General features: G+C 40.6%; 1 protein-coding gene across 2 annotated transcripts in view; it reads right to left on the bottom strand.

Moving 5' to 3' along the window:
- The window catches only part of LOC124155390 (peptidoglycan-recognition protein LB-like), a 43,101-nt gene that overhangs the window by 6,071 nt on the left and 19,567 nt on the right, over positions 1 to 17,463 (bottom strand). The window contains exon 1 of one of the 2 annotated variants that reach the window (XM_046529169.1): positions 11,970 to 12,164. The exons of the other annotated variant lie outside the window; for it this stretch is intronic. The gene's annotated coding sequence lies outside the window, so the exon portion shown is untranslated. Of the gene's footprint in view, positions 1 to 11,969; positions 12,165 to 17,463 lie in introns of those variants that run through there. 2 annotated transcript variants of the gene reach the window in all.

Here is a 17,463-nt window from a genome sequence, read left to right as displayed (position 1 = left end):
TCGTGGTCGCCAAGGGCTGGTCTTCAATGGTCGATGTAAGAATTTTTGTACTGGCGTTGTTTTGTGTCGGAATACAAGCATAATTAATAGTCGGAGATGTTGGTTATCCCACGGGAAAATGGATGAGGAGAGGAAAAAGTGAAAGACAAGGAAATGGATAATCTTGTAGCTCTGTAATTAAATGCAAAAATTAAGATCACGGGATGAGAGTAAAGAACGGTATAAAGTCAATGGGTAAATGGCCGCTTCGTAACCGACATCTCGTAAACGGACAGTTGGTGATCACGAAATCTCGTATCTGGTGTTGCGGTGGTATGATTTTTATGGAATTAAAAAAAAAACAATATTCCTTAGACCAGATAATTTGACTGTGTTTTCCATGATTTTTGAAGATTTTGGTTCAAATCTCCATGGTTTTACAACGCAAGATGGCGTACCCATTTTTCGCGTAAAATTTGGCATAAACTAGATATTGTCCTTCGTTTACGAAATATATAACTCGGGAAATTCATATCATAGTATGGAGTAGAGATTGCTTAATAATACTAGGAAGAAATATTGGAAAAAAGTTTCCTGCGAAGGAAATTAGAACAATTTTTCGATCGCGCGTCAAGTCTGAGCTACGCCACGCGGGACCCTGAGGCTCAGTAACCGAGGTCGATTATTACAAGTTTTTTGAGAATAATTCTTGAAAATCGTCTTTTGAAACACGGCACATAGTCAGTATTGATGTAAAACACTATTAACAGGATAATGAATCGATCGACTTGACCGTTTAACACATTGCTACAGTGAAGTTGGTGAGGATTAGATTTGTGTCCGAACCATTCTAGGCATGCTAAGAAGTGTACTTCGGATGTTGAAGTATCGTTAAGAGATTAAGTCGGGCTGCGGAAGAGAAATAAACAGTTTCTTGGAAAGGCAACAATTTATATATTCTTCGTTCCTAACCTTCCGTCGACGTGGGTCGCGCGGAAAGGGGCGTTTTTTATTCCACAAAAATCATACCGCCGCAACACAACCTGCTAAAGTTCAAAGATTTTCGGAGAAATGCGAGATCGTTTGCGTTTTTGAAAAATTGGTCATTATTGGGCAACTTTATCTTAGCAACGGACCAAAATTATGTAAAATGGCACATAAATCCAAAATCTTCAATCCTATTTACGCTAAGTTTCTAGTCTCTATCTCAAGAAAAACCAGTTTTGGTTTTTGTCCGTCTTTTTCCGTTTTCGAACCACTGTGCGGCGTAGCCCCAGGGAACCATGTTACTCCAGGCAAGCCAATGACACATTATTTTTTAATAATCTGTGGAAATGACATTTGAGTTTCAAATTTGGCGCAAACTCATTTTCAAGATGTCAGGCGATTTTCTGGATGTCAGGCGAAATTCCCATTTAAAGATTATAATGTTGTATCGACATATTGTCGTCCCTGTGCATTCAAACTCTACGGTTCTGAATCGTCACGCCAGATAGAATTGCTGAATGATTTAAATACTATAACGAAAAGACTGTTCAAGAATCGATAAGTTCTTTAAAAATTAAATATGTATGGAAAAACTAGACATTTCCGTGAATGTTAAGACAGTTATAAAAATCAATTTTAAAGTAAGTTCAGGCTTCAAACAAAAACCTTAGCTTTCGCGTGAAAGCCACTTTGATCTGATTAGTTTATAATTGTACCTACATTCGCGTTTGAACAAACAAGAGTCTTCAAAATGAAGGAATTATCAAGCCATGAAACAATATTCGTGGTAAATAGCAACACAGTAAAGATAAAAGTTCTCTTAAACATGTTCTCTAGATTTTTCTTTCTAGCATGAAAAACCGTTTACTAGAAAAAAAAACCGTTCGTAAGAAAAAAACAGCGCAATAAAAAAAATCGGCGCAGCAGTAAAAAAAATTGCGGACGAAAAATATTTTTTTAACCGAGCACTGGTTCCAGATTTCCTGAAATGACTAGCCCAATAACTGACGATCGGATTTAAATGGGATATTTTTTAAAATTTCTCTATGTTTCTGAATGAAAACGATCACTTTCAAGTAGCTTTTGGATCTTTAAAATGAATCGCTCAATGATTCATTCATTTCTCCTTGCTACAACGATGAAACGATGGAATATTGCACCTACACCTTAGGTTCTACAAGTTATACAGAAAATAAGCTTAGCTGCAACATCATTTCACTTTGAATTCTACAAATATCATGACCGATACTTTTTTGCAGACATAAATATGCCATGAATCAGTATTTCACTGAGAAGATATGATGGTCCGTCGCCATTGGTAAAAAAGTTGCAAACCGCAGTCAGTTTGAATTTTTGCAATGTCAAGCATAATATGGTTCATTGAAAATTTTATATCTGTGCAAGAAAATTTTTGTGCACATGCGATATCTTTTTTTTCCCATTTTTTCACACGGAAGCTTACTGGGAATTATTTTATTTCCGTGTCGTAGCATGACGCATTTTTAAGGTACACATGTCTTTGGTTTCCTTTTATGTTTCAATATGACAATGTGGACTCGTTCTTACTCCTGAAGCCTAGTTTAAGAATTGGATTGCGTTAAAAGCTGAAATTTCAACTCTCTCCGGAGTAAGAAAAATCATAATCGGGAAGCAATATGATTTTAAAATTTGATCATTCTCTTAATGGAAGAATTGCCAGATGACGCTTCTCGCGAGCCTCTTCTCACAGATGACTCGTATTCAGAAGAGTGTAGAGATGGTTAACCGCTGATGAAACTCCGAATACATCGCCCTCCTCGGCTTGTCCTCTCCGTATTTCAACGGTTCTATTCCGACCGGTGGCGCTGCGAGGGGGGGGAGGGGTTTTGGGGGACAAACCCCCCCCCCCCCAGAGCTCAGAAAATTTTTTAAGTTTAATATATTTTATTTAATTGGATTAATATTACTTATAGAATAGTGTGAGGATTAATAAAATATCCCTCAGAAGGCCGTAAAACTCACCAATTTGAACCATTTATCTTAATTTTTTTCTGGCGGAGGGCCCCCCCCAAGCCTTAATTACTAGATGCGCCCCTGATTCCGACGATTCGGAAGGTTCCGCGCACATTGGAATTTGTGACGACACAGTTACCCCGAGAACGGAATGGATGACAATGGCCCCGAGCGGGATGGAATTCTCGGGGGTTCTTTCACACAGGGAGGACAAGCGTCCTTTGGGGGAGACTTATTTGGACGCAATTTAAAGCCTCAATCACACGATCGTTTCCTTTCCGTCACTTCCCACCGCTATCCCTCCAGCGATCGCTCCAATGACGGCGGAATGATGACCTATTCAAGCGATCATTCTCCGCGATGGCTCCAGGGATGGGAATCACATCCCTTTTCCCGTCGCTGATGCCATCTGTCTCTCAGCCAATCAGAGAGTACGGCCTCTAACAGCGACTATAACGCCACGCTTACCTTTTAATTGAACGACAGTTGTAAATAAAGTTGTAAAGTGACGGGATAAGCGACGGTGGGAATGACCGTGCGATTAATGGTGGACTAATGAGCGATGACTCTTTAGGTCCCTGAAAACCTATCGCTGGAGCTATCACTGAAAAGGGACGGCTGGAACGATCGCCTGATTCACGCTTAAAGAAACATCATGCGAATAAACTAACTGGCATTATCAGGTATGTATAAAGAAAAAGCAAGACGCATTAATTAGGAGCGGCAGTGTCGTAACTAGGAATGTGAGGGGGTGGAGGGATGTGATGATGGCCTGGGGTGGCGTCCCCCCCCCTTCAGGCAAAACCTGGTAAAAGTTTTGAAAAAAACGACACGCCTGGAAATACATTTAACATCACTATGGCACTTGAAATTGAACTTTAGGCATATGCACCCCTATGAAAAATTGTATAAACCTGTTTCAAAATTTTATACAATCTTATACATTGCCATGGCCATTGTATAAATTGTATAAAATTTTGAAACAGGTCTATCCAATTTTTTCATAGGGGCAGTTATTACGTGTCAAAACTAGACAATAGTTTTAAATATTTTTTTTATTTCTCTGTCAAGGCTTTGGCGTTTTTTTTTAATCTCCCTGAGGCTTTGGGGGGAGAGGGGGGGATTGGAATCTATCCCCCCATCCCCCCCATAATTACGCCACTGTGGAGCGGTCATGATGTAGCTTCTTTCGAAATTCAAAGAAAAAAACACATTACAAAATGTATCCCGTGGTAACGGAGGACAGGAAATGTATTTACATAATTTCCTAATGAAATGACATCGTACGGTGGGACCGAAGCAATCTCTGAAGAGACCCACAGCACTCCCCGTCACCTCACACCCTATATTGGCCAGCTCAAGACGAGATAAGGGTAGTTTTTTATCGCAATAAAAAAAGATTGTGGTGGCCAACCGCTTGGTTGCTAATATGAATCCCTGGTTCAATTCCAGTTTGACGCCATCGGACAACCCGAATGAAAAAATCTTGAAGTGCGAGTTTGCCCATGAAAAGGAACCGGCATATGACGACAATTCTCATAGCTACGCTTATTCTGGGGTGAGCTCTAAACAAACCCATCCAATCAACCTGTGTGTTGACTCACTGAGTGAGTGATACGTTAAGGCTGCATAGAGGAACACTTAAAAGAGGACACTTAGAGGAGGAGGTCACTTAGAAGAGGCCTCAGTCCATCCCACAGAAGCTAGGTTCATGTATGTGGCCACTTTGAGCTTATTGGGCTCATGTGGATGCCGAAAATGTCCCCAACGCACAGTGGGCGGAAATCGGAAAAAGCCGGACAAAATTACAAAATGGCTTTTTTTGAGTTATAAACTTGAAACTTCGCAGGTATACTAAAAAATGATTGAAATTTATTGATATGTACTTCATTTGACATAGATCCTACCCGTTACTGAGATACAGAGGCTCAAACGTGAGCAAATTTCCATAAAAACGCCCGTCTTCAATTTTCTCTGAAAATCTTCCAAAGTAAGTGAATGCTGAAGTTATGGGTGGATTCTTGCCGAATAAAAAACCACATAATCTGTTAGCATGGTGTTTTTTATTTAATTTTCCGTAATATTAAATAATACAGCCCATAAATTCTTACCGTGCAGTAACAAAATGGCGGATACTGTTTTTCGACAAAGTTTTACACTTAGGTAGAGTTTCAAATAGGTTTTCGGCAAGGTCGCGCATAGTAACTTATATGAAAGCATTGTTTGAAGATTTCTTGAGGTCTTTATGCAGTTTTCTTTGAAATAAGTTTGCGTCGCCGGAAATTACATTGATTTTTCGATCGCGCGGCAGGGTTCTTTTCCGCGCGTCGGGAGTTGGATTAGCCGCGCCGCGGTAAGGTTATTGAAGCTGTATGGGTTTTAACGCTCAACATTCACCGTTTTTATGTTTTCTTCAAGACACCGATTCTCAAATGGTCTATGGTGAAGACAGTGGAGGTTTTTCATGCGATGTACTTGCGCGTTTCATCGAAGTTCATTTCGTTATCTTTGGATACGATCGAAGACCATGCTTCTATTAAAAGCGTTCAAACCTCGACAAAGTGAGTTGTTTTCCTGGGACTCATACAAAAAGACCTACCAGAAAGATACCAGCTGAAACCCTTATACCTTCTTCAATCACCGATCCCTGACCCTCAGGATTCTAATAGGGTGGTTTCCTATTATTTTTTATTGCCTAAATCGAAAGATTATTACTCCTGGAGTACGTATTTCACGCTTTTAGATTTTTAAATGACGATATCTATTTTTCGCGATTAAATGTAAAGTGAAAATTTTCAAGCGCGCGAAAACGCGACGCTTAAGTAAGAATGTCGGGAAGTCTCTCCGCGTGACGTATTTCTGGTTCCCCCTCCCGCCCTGCGAGGTGACCTTGAGGCGAGGCTTAGCGCTGATACGACGCAGGCTGCTAGCGGCTAGCCTAGTACCCTGCTGGCTGGTAGCGCTTGGCTTAAATAAGGATTATTAATAACTTATCAAACGAGGAAAACTTTCCGACCTTAGCCAGTTTTAATAAGTGATTGTTAAGACATGTTTCCCTGAGCTCTGCGCCTCATGCATGCAATGGTAACCTCAGACGACGTATAACTCCTATCTTCTCGTATAGAAACTAGGTCCCTGTGACGTCACGTGGAGTGGCATCGCATGGGCGCCAATCTGGCCCTTTTCAAATGAGGATAAAAATGGACCATTGCCATTCGTCTAACCCGGTATTTCTAAAACAAAATAATTGGTATATTATGAATACACTAATGGTGGGTAACGAATCGCAATCAATGCCTTTCGTTTTCTTTGATGAAGGAAACCACCCAATTTCGAAAACGGTCGTTTTATGACACCCTGGAGCGGAGCCCTTGGCCGTCTTAACGGAGGTATTTCCATGGGAACGAAAAAATGAACGATTTTTGTGTCGCTTCAAAAATTTGCTCGCTGAATCCATAACATTTCCGGAATATGCTTTGCATTACTTTCTCAATACTTCTACGGGAGTTGGTATTTTTGTAAAAATCTATTTCTTTCAAATTTATTGAATAAATACTATTCCACAGTTAGCTTTACGTTACAAAATTCATACTTTATTCATACGTACCGACGGATCAATATTGACATAAATGGCGTGAATAAATTATTCTGCGACAACGTTGCGCTTGATAAAGGAAACTTACCCATGCGGGACTCGAACCCGACACTTCTTTGACAGGCGAGCATTTTACCCCGCCGCCACCCAAGTCGGCAAATTGAACAAATAACAAACTGCAAAAAGGGTCATTAAATCTAATGTTTTACTCTTGAGATGAAGAGAATAATGTTCAAGAAGATGGCTAATAATGCAGTGTTCAGTGACTTAACATTACTAATCATGAACATAGATTACTGACGGCAACTAAATAATCAAAATTTTATGGACGAAAATTATGGATCGCGTGACAATCTCATGTTCTGCACCTACAGTAAGCACTAGAAAGTTGTTGAAGCAGATACGATGAAGACAGGGTAGTTTAGGTAGACAATTCCACGGGAACTTCTAGATTTTTTTAAACGTGTATCATACCCTCAGTTCTACTTTGACTGTGGTGAAGGAAAGTTAAGTTCTCTTGAGTGCGCAGAATTTGTGAAAGTGATTTTAATTTGCTTGTGGAGCGTAGAAATTTCAAACTTCCACTTGCCTGTAAGGACGTTTTTGAATAAATCCCCGAAAATCTTTTTCAATATAGTTATTTTAATTTATATTATCAATTTTAGCTGAAAAATTTCTTAGCATTCCTTTCCTAACCTAAATAAATTAAAATTTAAATTATCAAATGCCACTGTTTAAATTCCAATCGATACGACATATCCAATATGCATTCAGAAAATCATATGTGGCAGTTCAGCGTACACAAACCAACAGAATATTTATCGATATCAGGTGAACGATATTTTACATCTCCTAAGTTATTCATACCCGACGCTATTGCACCGCAGATTTAGAACCCCATGATTAGGCTGTCCTTCAGTGTGTTGCAAACTAAAAAAACTATCGTTTTTCTTAATTTCGAAATGACTATACTTCCCTGTAGGATAATAAATTATATGGGTTTTAAGATTAAGAAAAAATTAGGAAAATAAGGTAAGCAATGTAAGCATTACTTTTCCGTTGATCATGGTCAGTAGTAAACAGAACTTGATCGTGTAAAATCCAGAGTTGAAGTCATTAAGGCCATCCACCTGCCTTTCGATATAGGTAATGTCTTTCTGATTTTGTAACTTCTTTTGTCTCTTTTTTCACCTAAAGCGGATGGGATGACAAAATCGTGTCGACGTCGGCAGTGGATTTTCCCAGATAGTGTCATCTAAAATTGTAGAGCCAATATGTGAGAAGTGCCTCCGATGCAATTTAAATTCTTTATCAAAAGTTTAGAGATAAATGTAATTAACCAAGAGAAAGTGGAAACTTCAGTCGTTACCTGTAGCGCCTATGTTACCTGCTGCTTTTTAATCAAACTAAGAGATACAAGGGAACTCATGACTAGGAATTTTTCTGAAGCATCCACGTGTTGCCACATTTGCTTATATTGAGAGTGGCCCGAACTTCCATCAAAACCGTACTTAGAGATTAATCTGTAGTTCACCACACATTTTAATTCTTGAGAGGTGGAAGTGGTGGCTAAGCAGGCTATTGTTCCCAATATGGTGTGGTTCAGTGGTGCTTGAAGGTTTACTTCGCACATGGTCTCAGTTATTTTAATTCCTTCGTTATAAGCTGCCTTTTTTTGCTATCGCTATTCTATCATAACTGGGATACAATTCGTGTCCATGGCTCAGAGCTGTCCTACGAAAAGACCGATGTTGACGCTTGGTCAAATCAGAGGCAATCATCAATGACAGTGCCTCTTCCACTGTCATCTCAGCGTGGACCTTTCCACTCGTCCTCCACTTTGAAAGAACTCTCTTAGCCCGATTAGGGGTCGTAGTTGTTATTTCTGCAATTAGGTGAGCTGCTGCTCAAACTCACAGATACCGCGAGAGCAAGCTCAGCAGTAGTAGCAGTAGTTCTTAAAGTTTGAATTTTCTTCTGCGTGATCTAACACATTAGGTGCGACATTTTTTTGGCCGCCCTGGAATGCCTGGCAAATATAATATGAATTTTGTAGCATGAAGCTACAGGGGGAATTTTATTTAGTCAATCAATTTGAGAGGAATAGATTTTTACAAAAATACAATACTCAACCGGCTGTCGTTGAAGTATCGGGAAAGTGATGCATAACAAATTCTGGAAATGTTATAGTCAGCGAGCCAACTTTTGTATCGACACAAAAATCGTTCATTATTTCGAGAACTCTCTGCCCATTTCTTAAGGTATGGCCATAGGATGCGTTTTGTCAGGAAGTCATTGAGAAATTTCAGAGCATCAGGGCCTGGTCTTAAATTCAGCCTCCGCGATAAATAATGGAGCAAATATTTTTTACCGAGCGAATGATTTTTTTACCAATTCTAATATTATTTTGTAGATATCAATTCATGTAATAATGTGAGGTGGCATTTTCTATGGAATGGCGGATGGAGCCGATGTAAAATTTAGAAATAATAAATTTGTCGAGCCTATGGTTATCCAATGCCCTAATGCGTACACGGGGAGGAACATATGGTAAACGTGTAAAGACATGGTAATCTGTATGTCAAAGTAGAACTGAGGGTATGATGTACATTTTAAAAAGCTAGAAGTTCCCATGGAAATACCTCCAAGACGGCCAAGACGGCCTTAAGACGGCCAAGGGCTCCGCTCCAGGGTGTCATAAAACGACCGTTTTCGAAATTAGAATCCTGAGGGTCAGGGATCGGTGATTGAAGAAAATATAAGGGTTTCAGCTGGTATCTTCCTGGTAGGTCTTTTTGTATGAGTCCCAGGAAAACAACTCACTTTGTCGAGGTTTGAACGCTTTTAATAGAAGCATGGTCTTCGATCGTATCCAAAGATAACGAAATGAACTTCGATGAAACGCGCAAGTACATCGCATGAAAAACCTCCACTGTCTTCACCATAGACCATTTGAGAATCGGTGTCTTGAAGAAAACATAAAAACGGTGAATGTTGAGCGTTAAAACCCATACAGCTTCAATAACCTTACCGCGGCGCGGCTAATCCAACTCCCGACGCGCGGAAAAGAACCCTGCCGCGCGATCGAAAAATCAATGTAATTTCCGGCGACGCAAACTTATTTCAAAGAAAACTGCATAAAGACCTCAAGAAATCTTCAAACAATGCTTTCATATAAGTTACTATGCGCGACCTTGCCGAAAACCTATTTGAAACTCTACCTAAGTGTAAAACTTTGTCGAAAAACAGTATCCGCCATTTTGTTACTGCACGGTAAGAATTTATGGGCTGTATTATTTAATATTACGGAAAATTAAATAAAAAACACCATGCTAACAGATTATGTGGTTTTTTATTCGGCAAGAATCCACCCATAACTTCAGCATTCACTTACTTTGGAAGATTTTCAGAGAAAATTGAAGACGGGCGTTTTTATGGAAATTTGCTCACGTTTGAGCCTCTGTATCTCAGTAACGGGTAGGATCTATGTCAAATGAAGTACATATCAATAAATTTCAATCATTTTTTAGTATACCTGCGAAGTTTCAAGTTTATAACTCAAAAAAAGCCATTTTGTAATTTTGTCCGGCTTTTTCCGATTTCCGCCCACTGTGCAACGGTGCAATCAGCTTGGGGGAGAGTGGGGCAAAACAGACTGGGCGGGTCAAACCGAACCCTTTAAAATCACCCGGTAGTTGTTGCTTTCAAGCAGCAACATTATATGCTAGTTGAAGTGGCCGCCATTACCAGCAGATCGAGCTTGTTTTCGTTTGCGTAGTGGCCGCCGTTTAGTTTCTGTGAATTTTTCAAATTTTATACATTTTTCATAAGGATTTTTATTACGTTTGTTTTGGATTTGGCAGATATAATGCTCATCTAATTTATCAACGGTAAGTTAATATGATAATTTTGTGTTTTTAGTTGTGTTTTAAGCCCGTGTAGCCGAGTAGTTGATTATGGATACGCTTGTATTGCCATATTTCTGATGTTGTGTGTCGAGGGGCAAAACCGTCACCGGAGAGTGAGGCAGGACCGACAGAGGTTGGATACTCTTAAAGATAGGGATGATTGTGACGAAGGAGACGAGGAGGCTTGCAAATTTTGCAATGGGTTGTATTCCGGTTCCAAGAATAAAGTGGGTTGAATACAATGTTTGAACTGCAAAGGGTGGGCTCACGAGGAGTGTTCAAATTGTGAAGAAGAAGATGACAATGTCATTTGTGATTTATGCACGCAAGTTCATATCCAACCTCACATATTGTTAATTTACTATTTCATGTTGACAAATATCACACACGTGTTAAAAGGGCGTTTTAAAATAAATCTTTCAAAATTGTATAATAAAGGTTTTGTAAATGCAAAGTCAATGGGTGTCTGTTTTGCCCCACATATGGGGCAAAATCGTCATTTTGCCAATGTTTGAAAAAAAATCATAAATATATGTAAGCACTATCATAAAATGCATTTTAATTAATATTCTACACCCTATATGAATAAATGTTACTATTAACCACATTTAAAAGAATATTAGCGACAGAATGATCAAGTTTAAAATGAAAAAAGGTTAACCGGTCGGTTTTGCCCCACTTTCCCCTGAATTGATCCATTCACTCACAATATTGGTTATTTAATACTTAAAATCTCAAGAAAAAGCAGTTAAAAGGTATGAATTTGACAAATCACATCATCACGAATGCATTTTATGATAGACATTCCTCAATATGGCTTAATTATCTGCGAAAACGGATCGCTTTGCCAGTCAGCGACGTGAGCGGCGACTTTGGTAAACCCAATTTAAGGCGCGGAAGGTTACATCACACCTAAACGCTAACTGAGTATCTCGAGTGGCGGCTCGTGAGCTCGGGGGGCACGCTTCACCGGGGGGGTAGACATTTTTTAATATTCTGTGTAATTTAGCGAGTTTTTTAAGGTACTAAATTTGTATAATTTATAATAATATTATTTAAATATTTATAATAATAAAATTTAAACCAAAACAAGGTATTCTATAAGGCACAAGCTTAGACGTGTCGTAGCATCAGCAGCCCCCACCACTACCACTCTCCATAGAACTGCATGTTAATATGGACTGGGACGTTCTGGCCAGCGCCCCACGGCTACAAATGCGAACTTCTCGCGCTATTTTTGCGTGTTTTTCCTACATTATCGACGCATGCGATTGAAAAAACACTTTGGTTAATTAGATGTATAATTATAATTGAATGGGTATTTAAATTTGTTTCCTGTTTCAAATTTTTGGGAGGGGCGGCTTCCGAGAGTCCTTATGGGCAAGCCGCCATTGTATCTCTTCTGTAATGTTCCTGGATACGCAACTGCGATATCACAGAATAGGGACCTATATGATTCCGTACGTACCTATTCTGTGGCGAAACCTAAATGTCCATGCCCCACTCACCAGCGCTGCCTGCGTCCACCGACGACTGCTTCTGTCAGACACGGCGGCGGCGCCCTCGCAGTCACGTCTATCCTTAAGCACGGCCTCCAACACGCACTTTCTTCCCACGACTGCGCAGCTGAATCAACGGTTAAGATGGGATCGCGGGAGGCCAGCACGGGCGGAGGCGAGAGAGAGAGTGTGGTGAGGTTCGGGCGGCTGCCGACAGATGGCAGAGGTGTCGCGAGTGACGTGATCTCTCCTTACCGCACGAACGAGAAAGAGAGAGAGAGTGAGCCAAGCGACCTTGTCCTCGAAGCACCACGTGACCTAAAAGCGACGACGTCACTCAGCCGAGGCAATGAATGGAAGGCGACGATGATGATCCACGAGAGGGCGGGACGGAGGAAAGAATTAGGTATTAATCACGCCCTCTGGGTGTACTCTCTACGTAAGTACACATCAACCACGCCCACCTCTTCGTGCGATGCCTTGCATTGGGATGGGGATGAGAGAGCAAACACGGATTTTCAGAACAGGTTTGCTGAATGTCTTGTTTGATTCTTAATCAGTAAGATGCTAGAGGACAGGGAGGGCGGCGTGGTCTCCAGACCCCCTCAACCCCCCCCCCCCCCGCCGTAACTTGTCCTGACGACCATCCACGATGCATCGGCTGACGAGAGCCCTATCCCGCGTCACTCCAATTTTCCAAGTAGACACAGTTTGATTCACCTTTGATTCGTTCAAGTTTCACATTGACTGATTCAAAACTAACCTATTTATATTCACTTAATGAATTTTGGTGAATGTCCAACTTTTCGAATTTGGATTGTCCAACACACGAAGGAGAACGATATCTATGAATGTAAAATAAGTGGCAGGGTATTCGTTATGAGAATGCAATGGATAGGTCCCGGGGAATGAATCCAAAACAAAAGCAGAGTTGAGTGGATTTGAGCTAAGTTTGCACGCGTGGAGTAGGTCGTATATCGCACATAATAAGATCTCGAACTGGCGGAGAAATCTATAGGAGAAATCTACGTATATGAGAAATTCCTATCCTTGTCAAAATTAATGCTGGTATTCAATCATCAACACAATGTGACATGATATTTGTAAGAGATGCAGAACTTCTCCAATCTTCAATTGGACATGAGAAATAATGGTTGTATGAGACCAATTTTGTAATGAGAGTGTTATTAAATTTTCATGAATTGTTAGTTAATTTTTTAAATAAATTATCCTTGAAATCCAAATTTGCATTTATTGTCCCGTAACTGTAAAAAAAATATATTTTAAAGGTTACTTGGCGATTTTTTTAAGAAACTGAAAAAAGTACTTTAAACGTTAAAGTTACTTTTTACCTTTGACTGTAATTATTTACTTTTTCATAAAAGTAATTTTTAACTGTAATTAGTTACTTTCTACTGGGATTAACTTAAAATTTAACTTTTTGGTAACTTTCCCAACTCTGTTTGGGACTATAGAACCAAATCTCAACAAATTCACGTCGGTACATTTGGAACACAGCCCTGCCCTCCCTAGAATACGGTGTGGATTGCGTTAACATGTACTGGCGTCAGTTGAAGTCGAATATTTAATAGCCACGATGACTTCAAACGTGGAGAACACACGAAAGGTATAGTTGTGGTAGAGCCATAAAATAGATAGGATTCGTCTAGCGTATTGTGGGAAGATTTCATAGAGGCGCAGGAAAAAGTAGGAGATAGTCGCCATATCTATTCGTTCGGAAAAATATCTACCTTAATTTATCGCTTCTATAGGACCTGGATATATAATGCGGCTCTAATATTATGTTCTCCGCGTCGCTCTTGAAGATATCCATTCTCAATTGTTCAAGAAATCTAAGCCTAGCGCGCAGCCTCCGAGTCTCCAGCGGCTCCCAACCTAATTCGCTAACATCTGGGTAACACTGTCTGTACGCCCGTAGCAGTTTTTGACGAAATGCGCAGCCTTCCTTTGTATTTTTTTCAGATCGCGGATTAAGTATTTCTGCAACGGATCCCATACGCTCACTGCATATTCAAGGTGCGGTCGGACGAGTTCAAAATAGCACTTTTCTTTACTTTCTCATCCGAAAATCTTCCCACAATACGCTTGGCGAATCCTAATTTCTTCAGGGCTATGCTGCAAATACTTCTTATATTTGTTCCCCACGATAGGTTCAGGTTATCATAACTCCCAGGTACTTCACTTCGTCCGTTGCCTTTATGTTAACACCATCCACTGAATAAACATGATTATTGTTGGACGAGCTCTGCAAGAAATGTACCTACATGCATTTGCTCAGATTAAGTTCGAGTCCCCACTCTTGGTTCCACAAATAAACGTTTAAATCCGATGTTAGACTTTCATAGTCAGAGTGATCACTAATTTCGCGATAGAATAGGTGTATAAAAGAAAGAATGGGGAGAGAAGAACGCGGTGGATAGGTCACGCAATGAGAGACAGCAGTTAATTCGTGGGAAACATGATGGAAGGAATAAAAATTGATGGAGAAGTCCTATGAGGAAGACCAAGGGACAAGTACCAATAGGACAGATGAGTTAGGGTGTGGGGAAGAAAAGCCTCAGTGAGGTATGGAAGAACTCGAACGGGAAAAGGATAGGGAGACATTAGAGAGAGTAATATGCAGTATACATACAAATATAATGATTTCAATGCTCTGTGTATATATTATACTTTTACTTTTTGTCGGTACCGAAGTCGCTTACTCGGAGATGACCGCTAGATACTTCCTCCATCGGAGGTAGATCGCGAATTGGCCTACGCGATGGTCGTCACCGAGTGGACTCGAAATCAATTTAAATTGATGATCAGCGCTTTTTCTAAACGCCCCCAGAGGAAAAGTTGAATAGCACGAAGGTTGGAGGGAGAGAGGGAAGCGGAAATAGCGATCGTCGTGACGACACTTTAAGATTGGGAGAAAAAAAGGGGACTTCCCCAACAATGTAGGTCCAGGCGAGAACACAGCGTCGCCTATCCCGTCATGCATCGCTCTCACGTTCTCGAAATTAATCGCTGCTCTCTGCTCGATAGCACGATTCATTGCGTCATTTTATATTCCCATGCGTTTTTTTTAATTGACGTTTTTCCACTTATTTCTAACTCTCCATCGTATAACTATAAATCATCGTCATAATTGTTTGACCTTAAATTCTTTGCGATGGAATATACATTAAGGAGGGCGCAGTCCGTTCCGCATAAGATTGATTTTTGTTGCCACCCACTCATGAATGCATTTCGATGTGGTTTTCAAAAGTGTCCGCAGTGCGGCACTGAGCTCAGAGCGATCCATTTATTCTCAATATTTGCAATACATTATTTTCGAGTAAGGAACAGAACGGGAAGGTTGTGAGTACGATAGATTAGATCATCGTGAATACAAATTGTGGTCAATGGCTCTGATTTTTGTGTATTTCTCCGTGTAATTCGGATCGCCCAGCCATCAGCGTCGTGAGTGGCGACCTTTCTCATTATTCAAGTATTCTACCGATTAAGATGGGGATCGGGTTGGTGTGGAGGCTAGAGTGTTGGCTTCCCACCCCATGGGCTCGGGTTCAACTCCCGGCGGTGGCAGAGAGTTTTCAGAGACCCGCCCGATCCCTGCTTGAATGTTGTGCGGAGGACATTTCAAGCGCAACACTCCGTCCGTCGGATGGGACGTAAAGCCGTGGTCCTCTTGGCGTATTTCGTTGAGAGCAGGCTAATGCCGACGCCGGGTTTCTCTCCACCCTTCCTCCCATACCCTACCCTCATGGCGCAAATGACCTCAGCTGTCGGTCGCCTCCTCCAAATACCAGACCATACCGATTAAAATAGGTCTGCGTGGAGTTCCGGATGCTCATGTACACACTAGGTTAACAGGCGAGTCAAATACTGGGAGGTGAGTTTTCAAAATGAGATTCATAAACATAATTGCATCAAGTTAAACAACCATCTTTAACCTGGAAGAATGGCTTATTAGGAAAATGCAATAATATTTCCAGTAAAAATATTATGGTCACACGTTTGGTCCGTGTCCGCCATGTTCCTCGAGTTACTCTTGTTTCAGTTCCCAAGTCTTCAGCCGTATTTACTTCTCGTTTTGGTCGTGAGTTTCGCTCAAAGTCGAAAACGAGTCGTAAATTCCGGAAAATGGAGGTATAATGGAGTATCCTTAACATAAAAGTGTATCCCAAAGTAGTGTAGGAATTTGTCCCGAGGGTAGGCAACTCATTCCACACCTCTATAATAATACAATAGCGAAACTGACCCGTCGAATTTCAGGAGAAAGTGTATGCTTAAGAATGGATTAACGCTGATTAAAGTTACTGTTTACAGTTGATTCAGACATAAGCAGCATCGCTTTTCTATCTCTTATGTTTTGAATGCATGTCCACGCCTGCTTCTTACGGTTAATTTCTATTGTTGAAATGGATGATAAATCTGCATGCTAAACAACAAGAATTAGCAGGCAACAAAACGCTTTGAAAAACTTGACAAAAGGAGTTTTTACATTATTTATTATTCCGTGTTGTGATACGAATTTTCCTTACAATATCTCTAGAGTAACTTCGCATCGTCACCTTCAATTCGTGGCTCCCTCCCTCCCAAATGCCAATCATTAATTAGCCCCAGGGAACCATTTGCGTGGGATACCTACCAGTTGGACAAGGGCATTGGGCGTCCATGGATAATATCCACGTGGAATCGGGCTAATTCAACTGGGAAATTAGCGTGCAACTTTGGAATGCGCAGTGTCGCATTCATTTTTTCATGCGCTTTGCAACTGTTTTGTTGTTTCTTTCCGTTAACCGTGGAAGAAGACACCTCAGAATGAATGGGTAATAATATGGATGGGATATGGAATTGAGAAGTAAACACCCGAATACAAATCGTTGCGGCTAAGAAGAAACACCTCGGCTCATTGTCAATGCCTTATCTGCGCGACAGTTTGCTGTTTCGGTTCTGCAGAAGAATCATAGATGGCGACCAGTCCACGATAATCTTTTTCTAGCTGTCAATTTTTGTAGCAGTCTATTTTTTTAATGTACCCTCGAGGCAACATCTCATGATATATAAAATAAAAGGTTGTCGTTCACGCGGACACAATGTTACAATTCATTCGAAGAATTCGCTATCGATCCTAAGGAAAGTTACGTTAAACGACAAAAATTCAGCACCATTCAGCCATTTTCCTGCGAGTTAAAAAAGAAGAACACCGCCGCCCACTTTTAATGAGTTGGTGACGTCATCTCCCAGTGAGAAATGGGTGGTGGAGTCCACGTGGAACCCACGTGGAATCCACGTTGAGTGGTGGATATTTGGTGGTGGTGGATATTGAGTGGTTGGACCCACGTGGAATCCACGTTGATTTCAAGTGGATTTGTGGTGATTAGCATAAAATGGTAAACAGAATTTCTAATTTGTGGAACTTAACTCTCTGGTGTGACATTGCGTCATTTATCATCCTGAAACCACGCTAATTATGTGAAAATGTATCGCACATTCT

The sequence above is a fragment of the Ischnura elegans genome, chromosome 3 (assembly GCF_921293095.1).
Source record: "Ischnura elegans chromosome 3, ioIscEleg1.1, whole genome shotgun sequence".
Lineage (NCBI taxonomy): Eukaryota > Metazoa > Arthropoda > Insecta > Odonata > Coenagrionidae > Ischnura > Ischnura elegans.
The sequence above is the reverse complement of the archived record's forward strand: the minus strand, read 5'-3'. Positions and strand labels throughout refer to the sequence as shown.